We start from the raw sequence: 7,305 nt of genomic DNA, 5'->3' as shown, positions 1-7,305 counted from the left end.
GCCTGCCTAGTATAAAGTGTCCCAGTATATGGTCATCATGACCATATAAGAAGCCATCAACTGGGCAAAGCTGAAAGAATGGTCTTTCATTTATAAGGAAATGGTTGATTTTATAAGAATGTTTTATATTATGACTACTATTTCTGTACTGTGCATGCTTTTAGATGTTATTTTAAACTATGCTGTAGTAATTTGTACGGTAATTTGTAATTAATTATTATATTTTAACTTTTTTTAAACCTAGACCAGCACGGGTCTACCCACAAACAATGCAAATTGGGAATGCATGCCCATTGTACCCGTCTGTCTGTCTGTGTCTCAACTCCCTTGGTTAGTTGGCGACACATACACCAAGTTTGAAGTCGGTTGGTCGAAGGTACTAGATATGTGAACTAAAGACGGACAGGCAATGAGGCATACAGAAATGTTGTGCATTTATTGTATTACTTTCTTACAAATTATTGTAAATATATTGTTTTAAAATCTATTTCGGAATCTTTGATCATGTTTCTGGTGAAAGCTAACAGATGAAAAATGAACAAAGTTCCTGTGGAAAATGTCAAAGTCCGACTGAATGAAATATTTTATAAGGAATATTGACAAAAGGCAATAAAGAGTATTTTATTTCTCAAGTGGGAAAATGTTTTCATTGTAATAGCATATATATATACACTGTACATACACACACACACACACGTACCATTATTGGAAAGTAATTTTGTGCATAAGGAATATATGGAGTGTGTGTGTGTGTGTGTGTGTGTGTGTGTGTGAGAGATTTTCTTCCAAATATTATAAACTATTCCTGAAGTTTTATGATGATACATGCTTAACTAATGATAGTTTCTTAAACATTCAACAATTTAATAATTAATTATGAATGAATGCTTAAATAATGTATTGAACATGAATTAGGGGTTACTTCAAATTAAGGGTTTACCTTTAAAGGAATACAGAAGCAGATTAGATGATTGCATTGACTGCACATGATTGTAAATTAATATGGGCCTAAATAGTTTTTGTCAGTTATGGGCTGGACAAACCATGAGCAACCCAGATTTGGCACAAACAATTAAGGGACTAAATTGCCACCAAAATGTGGAACGCCCTACCAACAGCCATTAGGCCTAAAACGGGAATCCCATGTATGACTGCTGCTGTAGTTATTATTTCTGTCATTATTTTGTTTACTGATAAATTATTATATTTTGTTAAGAGTCGAGTACCAGATGTTTGCGTTCACGTAATTTCCGGCCATCAGGCCTTATATGGCCATGTGAGAGGGAGGCTGTTTGTTTGTTTGAGAACATGTCGCTTAAAGGGTTTGTTTAATTGTTTTGTGTCAACATTTTGAGTTCTCAGTCTACATTATAAGTTCCATATTATATTTGTTTATGAGTTTAATTGATCGATTTACCTTTGTTTCAGTTCGACAGTTTATTGATTGTTTTGGGCATTCCATGAACTTCATTCCCTTTACATCGCTATGCAGCCAGCGAGTGAGCGAGGTACATTCATTTGTCAAGCACATTTTCCATATCATGTTTGTATTGTATAGTTGGCGATTATTCTGATCATGTCTTTATTATTTTGTGTGTCACCAGTTTGACGTTGGTCTTTAAGTGATGAACTTGCTTAATAAACCACCAGTAAATAAAGCAACCTGTCTCGTCTGTGAAGGGAGTGACACCATGGCTCCTTCAAAACCGCTCTCAAAGGGCACCTACGGCCGTCTGCAATTCGAAACTGGCCCCCATAAAGTCTGAGTTCCCCCCGCTTCTTTTCCCATTGCTGTATGTTTTTCTCTGTTTACTTCCTTTATGATTTTCCTGTTTTTTCTCATACTGTATATAGAAGTGTATATTTGTACGTCTCTAAATGTTCTGATGAATTGAAAATTGTGGACCCTGTTATAAACAAGTGTAATGATCATTACTACTTACTTACGCCTATAGCCCAACTTTGGGCATAGGCCACGAACAAGAGCTCTCCAGACATCACGGTCACGGTCGGTCACAGTATGTTTTTGTACCAAGTTAACCAATCAATCAGAACAAAATGTGATTAGTAATATTAATGAGGATTAGGCTTTTATTCCTGATTTATTTTATAAGCCGAAACAACCCTGGCAGCCGTGCACACTGCACGTACAAGCCTAGTCTGTAGTCTGCACAAATTAAAAACACAACCTTCAATTGAGTTTAGCCATAGAGTTATATGGTTAACAACATTATATAATTGTTGTGATATTCCTTTTGACAAGCAGAGGGGGGTGTACCGTTCCTGGAGATACTGCAATACCAGGTCGATGCGTGGAGTGGACGGAGCAAGCCCCTATTCCATCTCCCAGTTCCAAAAATCAATTTAATATATGGTCCCCGGGTAGGGGTGGGGACGTATCAAATATTAAACTGATAAGAACAGATACTACACTTGATCTTAGCCAAAAGGCCGAGAAGCGATGCCGATGTACTTCTTCTTCTTCTTTCGGGTTTTATGGCGGTTGGCAAACCTATCAAGGTGCATTACCGCCACCTACTGTACTCTTGGATTTACTATATTGTTACTCTTACTACTAAAAAACACCCTTGTGTATCCCACTCAGCATTTGTCCGCTCTGTTGTGTGCATCCTACTCCGGGGTCGAAGCAGGCGTGAATCCCTCTCTCAGAATAATGTCCAAATCCTCTCCACTAACATCCATCACGTCCAGAAACCTTCTCGCTGCATCTAAAATCATTTTAATTCTTTCTGACTTGCCTTTTATCTCCACCGCACAATTGATCACCATGGCAATGAATGCAAGGAATCTTCTCTTATCCATATAGACACCACTCTCAGTTCCATTCACTTTTTCCCTCAGTTGAGGTTCCTGTTCAGCCTGATGTGAGACCATCTCTTCATTTAGCCGCAATTAGCAACTCTAGATTTTTTTACAATGGGTTGAATCTAGAGTTGCAACAAGCTCCATCCACTTCCTATTCATCATTTTTGGTTTGCGATCTGCTTGTCTTAAACGACGTTAAACTCACCAACATTGCAGCTGTAGTCCAAGCTTGAATTATCCTCTTTCAATCTGCCGAGCTTGTTTTTCATAAAAATCCACCGTAGAGATGTTATGAGCTACTTTCTGTCAAGACATCCTCTGCAAGTGATTATTTTTCTAAGTGCTGGAGTTTGGAAGCACTCGTCGTACGTCACTGAACGGCCCTGCGTTCAACCTGTTTCGAATTTGCACATAATGCAGGAGGCAGCAGCGCGACCCGTTAACAAAAACGGTACAATGAGGTGTCAATAAACAAGGAAGGAAGAGAATAATCAAAGCAACCAAATCGGTCAAACAAAGATTAAAAATACTTAACGGCTTCCGCGCCACAGGAGATATTCGCAGCGGCATGTATAGGTACTTCACAGATTCAGAAGCCCTCACACGAAAAAAAGTCGTCAAAGAGCGCAGACAGGCCGTAATTGTTTATGTTTTATGTATGGCCGCGTACCAGGTGGCATGGTACTGCTGGAACAGGACCCCATGGTCTGTGTCGTCAAAAAGTCAGAAACTTCAGTACCATTGGGTTCTGCTTGGAGGGCTAGGCCTGAACCTATAACTAACACAATCCAAATAAACGCGCACTGGCGTCAGGCACATTGATGTGGTTATATTAAAGTCTACTCGTGAATCAATTCACTATGGGTTATGTCCATTCTTGGACGTAAGACAGAAGAAATCTTATACACTCACGTTCTAATAATATTAGGACGGGCTTTTTTACGTCATGACGCAGTGCACGCAGGTCCCTCCCCCGAGGGTATAAACACCTGCACTGCCGTCTGGGCGTCATTCGTTTTCTTCTTCTGCGTTGAGACAGACAAGCTAATCACTAAGGAAAGACCAAACTTCTAAACGAATCTCAAACAGGACGAGTGATAAGTAAGTTTTGCTCGGTACCGCGAGGTGAAATTTGTGTTTTTCGATAGTGCTAAGCCACACTCACGAAGAAAAGAAAAAGAAGGATATTGCTGTTTGTCGCCGTGTTCGACCGGACCAAACAGAACAATTTTCCCAACACGTGTAGCTCGCTAGAAGCAGCTAACACCGTTAAGCTAAACGCTAGCCCAGTTCGAAACAAGCTAGCGTTAGCATCCACTGTCGAGGTTTAAGAAGCCCACAGAACTCTCCCCTGTCGAGGTTTAATAAGCCCACAGAACTCTCCTCGCTGAAGAACTAGAAGTTCCGCAGGAATGGCGGAAGAGACGGCAAGGTCTAAGGCAGAGGGCCGCCGCTATCGTAGGGGAGCCATCCCCCTACCCCAGAAGCTCTGCCAGACGGAGCACTGCGGGAACCTGATGTCGGGGATGGATCGGCACACCAAGTGCCTATACTGCCTGGGACTACCACACGCTGAGGAAGCGGTGAGTCTCCCAGGAAAATGCCCCATGTGTGTGGAAACTTCCCACCACATGAAGCAGAGACGCCGAAAGCGGGCCCGTCATTATTTCCTCTCCGCGATTGACGACCTCCTCGTCGAGGAAGGCGAGTTCGACGAAGAGGAAGAGGAGTATGACGACCCCCCTGCTGTTCTCCCGCCACCGCCGGCTCCGAACGTCCACTCGGATGTCTACGCTAGACTGGGGGCTAGGCCACGTGCTAACAGCCGCGACGCCTCCACCAGCACGGCTTTTCTTTCCGCGGCTCCAGCAGCCGCCTGTTCAAGCACAGCGGCGGTGCTGGGCGACCTACCCTGGCCTCCCCTTCCCTCCGCCACGGAGGGCCGCTCCTGGGGCGGGCTAATGGATGAGCAGGCTCTCGTCAACGACTACGAAGACGAGGAGGGTCACTTCAACTGGGACGAGTACGATGATGGTGCTCAGTACGACGGTGCGGAGCAGGCTCAGACAGCCCCCGTTCCGTACGACGACGACGCCGTGGCCGTGTTCATGGACATCGCACAAGCCCTCCCACCTGCCGTGGCTCAGGCGGCTCCGATAGCGGCCGCCAACGCACCACAGGTTTTAGCGGCGCCCGTCGAAGCAGCCCCAATACCCGACCTGCTCCCCCGGGACGAGACGGAGCTGCTCGCTATATATATGACCGCGGCTCTCAGATGCGGACGGCCATGGCCAGCACCAGCCGCGCCCACTAACCCAGCACAAGCTCTACTATGGCAGGGCGTTAAGGCGGTCGCCGCCAAAACACCGTACAAACATGTGCTACCCTATGCGGAGGGAGTGAGGGAATTCCTCACTCTCACGTGGGCACGTCCTAATGCGGCTGATCCACCCCGAAGCAGAGGCGCCTTCTCGGTCGATACAACAGACCCCAAGGTGGCGGGACTGGACGGCATACCAGAGGCCGAGCGTCTGTTGGCGGGGTATCTAGTCAACCCGACACGGCCCCAGTACGGACCCGTCGGAAGAGACCCCGTTTTCCCAGATTCGAAAGACAAAGCGGCGTCGGCGTCGATCAGACGAATCTACAATCACCTCGCCGCCATAGCTAAAGCCTTGAACGCCGAAGCGCTCCTACAGGGCTCCCTCACGGTGCTGCTGGAGATGGCAGGAGACGCCCCCACAGCTGAGCAACAGGCAGAGGTGAGACGTCTCAACGACGAGGCCAAGCTCCTGACAAGAAACGCCGTTGAGTCCCTGGGCAGGGCCATGACTTTGTGCGTCATGCAAGAGCGTACACGGTGGGCGGATATTTTTCCCACAACCGGGACACTCCGCGCCACCCTCCTGGACAGACCGATAACACCAGTCGACAACACTGTTCCGAGGGTCTTCAACGCCCCTACGGACCTGTTCCAGGGAGCCCTGGCGGAGCTCATTGCCTCTGGGGAGAGCAGCAAGAGAAACGCGGAGGGGCTGCGTCATCTCCAAGAAACAAGGCAAGCTGCCCCACCACACCGCCCGCCAACAAATAGCCCAGCCCGTCCACCGACCGAACGAGGCCATTCAAGGGTGCCATGGAGGTACCGCACTGAGCGGGGACAAGCTCGCGGTCAGTCCACCGATAGAGCGGCAGCTGGCCGCGCTCGCGGCCCGTCACGGGACTACGTCCCTCGGGGAGCTCCCCGTGGCAGGGGCGCCTACCGCGGGCGAGGACGTGGCCGCGCCAGATAGCGTGAGAGACTATTTCCCGGGGGGAACCAGAGAACCGTTCCCCCCGTGCCCGGGGGTTCGAACCCGGCTCTGTTTGTAGAGGCCACGGGCCCCACATCGGAGCCAGCGGTAAAACGAGCGAGAATGTTGCCCACAATAAGAGACAAAGACACTGTGAACATTCCGCCGAAAAAAGTTGTTGTTGCTACTGTTTTGAAACATGCAAATGCACTTATTTTGTACAAAAAATGTTTGATGAGTGTAAAACCTTATTTGAAAATAAAGCGTTTGATTACATCAATGCCTCGTATATTGCCACAAAACAAAATAAAACAACAAACTCGAACCCATATGGGCATTATGAGCCCGCCGCGGAAGGAGTCGCTAGGCCTCCAAACAGCGGTGGGACAGTGCTTAAGCACGGGTATCATGAGCCCACCGCGCAGAGAGCTACCAGGCCTCTCGACAGCGGTGGGACGGGGCTTCGACACGGGCAATATGAGCCCACCGCAGAGAGAACCACTAGGCTTCTCTACAGCGGCGGGACAGTGCTTAGGCACGGACATTTTAAGCTCGCCGCGGAGGGGACCACTAGGCCTCTCGACAGCGGCGAGACGGTACTCTGGCCCGGTAGCAAGCATCAAGCTAGCTGCGGGCTGGAAACAACAAGGCCGGAAATTCTCCTCGCCAACCCGGTTAGGCAAAGAGAGAATCCCACCACAGGAGTACCGTGTCCGTTACGTCCCCGGGCCACTAGGGAGTGCCATTACTCCACTAGTATCACGGCCCATACTAGAGAACCCTCTGACACAATGCTTCCATCAATGGGAGCAGTGTGGAGCGTCCCCTTGGGTATTACGCACAGTGAAGACGGGTTACAAACTACAGTTTGCGAAACCGCCCCCCAAGTTTGGGAAAATAATTCTCTCTCAAGTGAGAGGACAGGCAGCGGAGGTGCTTCGGACCGAGATCCTCGAATTACTAGCCAAGAGGGCCGTCAGAGAGGTCCCCTTAGACCAACAAAACAACGGTTTCTACAGCCGCTATTTTCTGGTCAAGAAGAAGGGGGGGGGGCTGCGACCAATACTGGATCTCAGAGCCCTCAACAAATACCTCAGAATTTTCAAATTCAAAATGCTGACGGCAGCGACTCTACTACGTTCTCTGCGCCAGGGCGACTGGTACACCAGTATCGATCTCAAAGACG

Source organism: Protomyctophum parallelum, assembly GCF_964188405.1.
Source record: "Protomyctophum parallelum genome assembly, chromosome: 7".
Classification (NCBI taxonomy): Eukaryota; Metazoa; Chordata; class Actinopteri; order Myctophiformes; family Myctophidae; genus Protomyctophum; species Protomyctophum parallelum.
Note: the sequence above shows the minus strand (reverse complement) of the source record.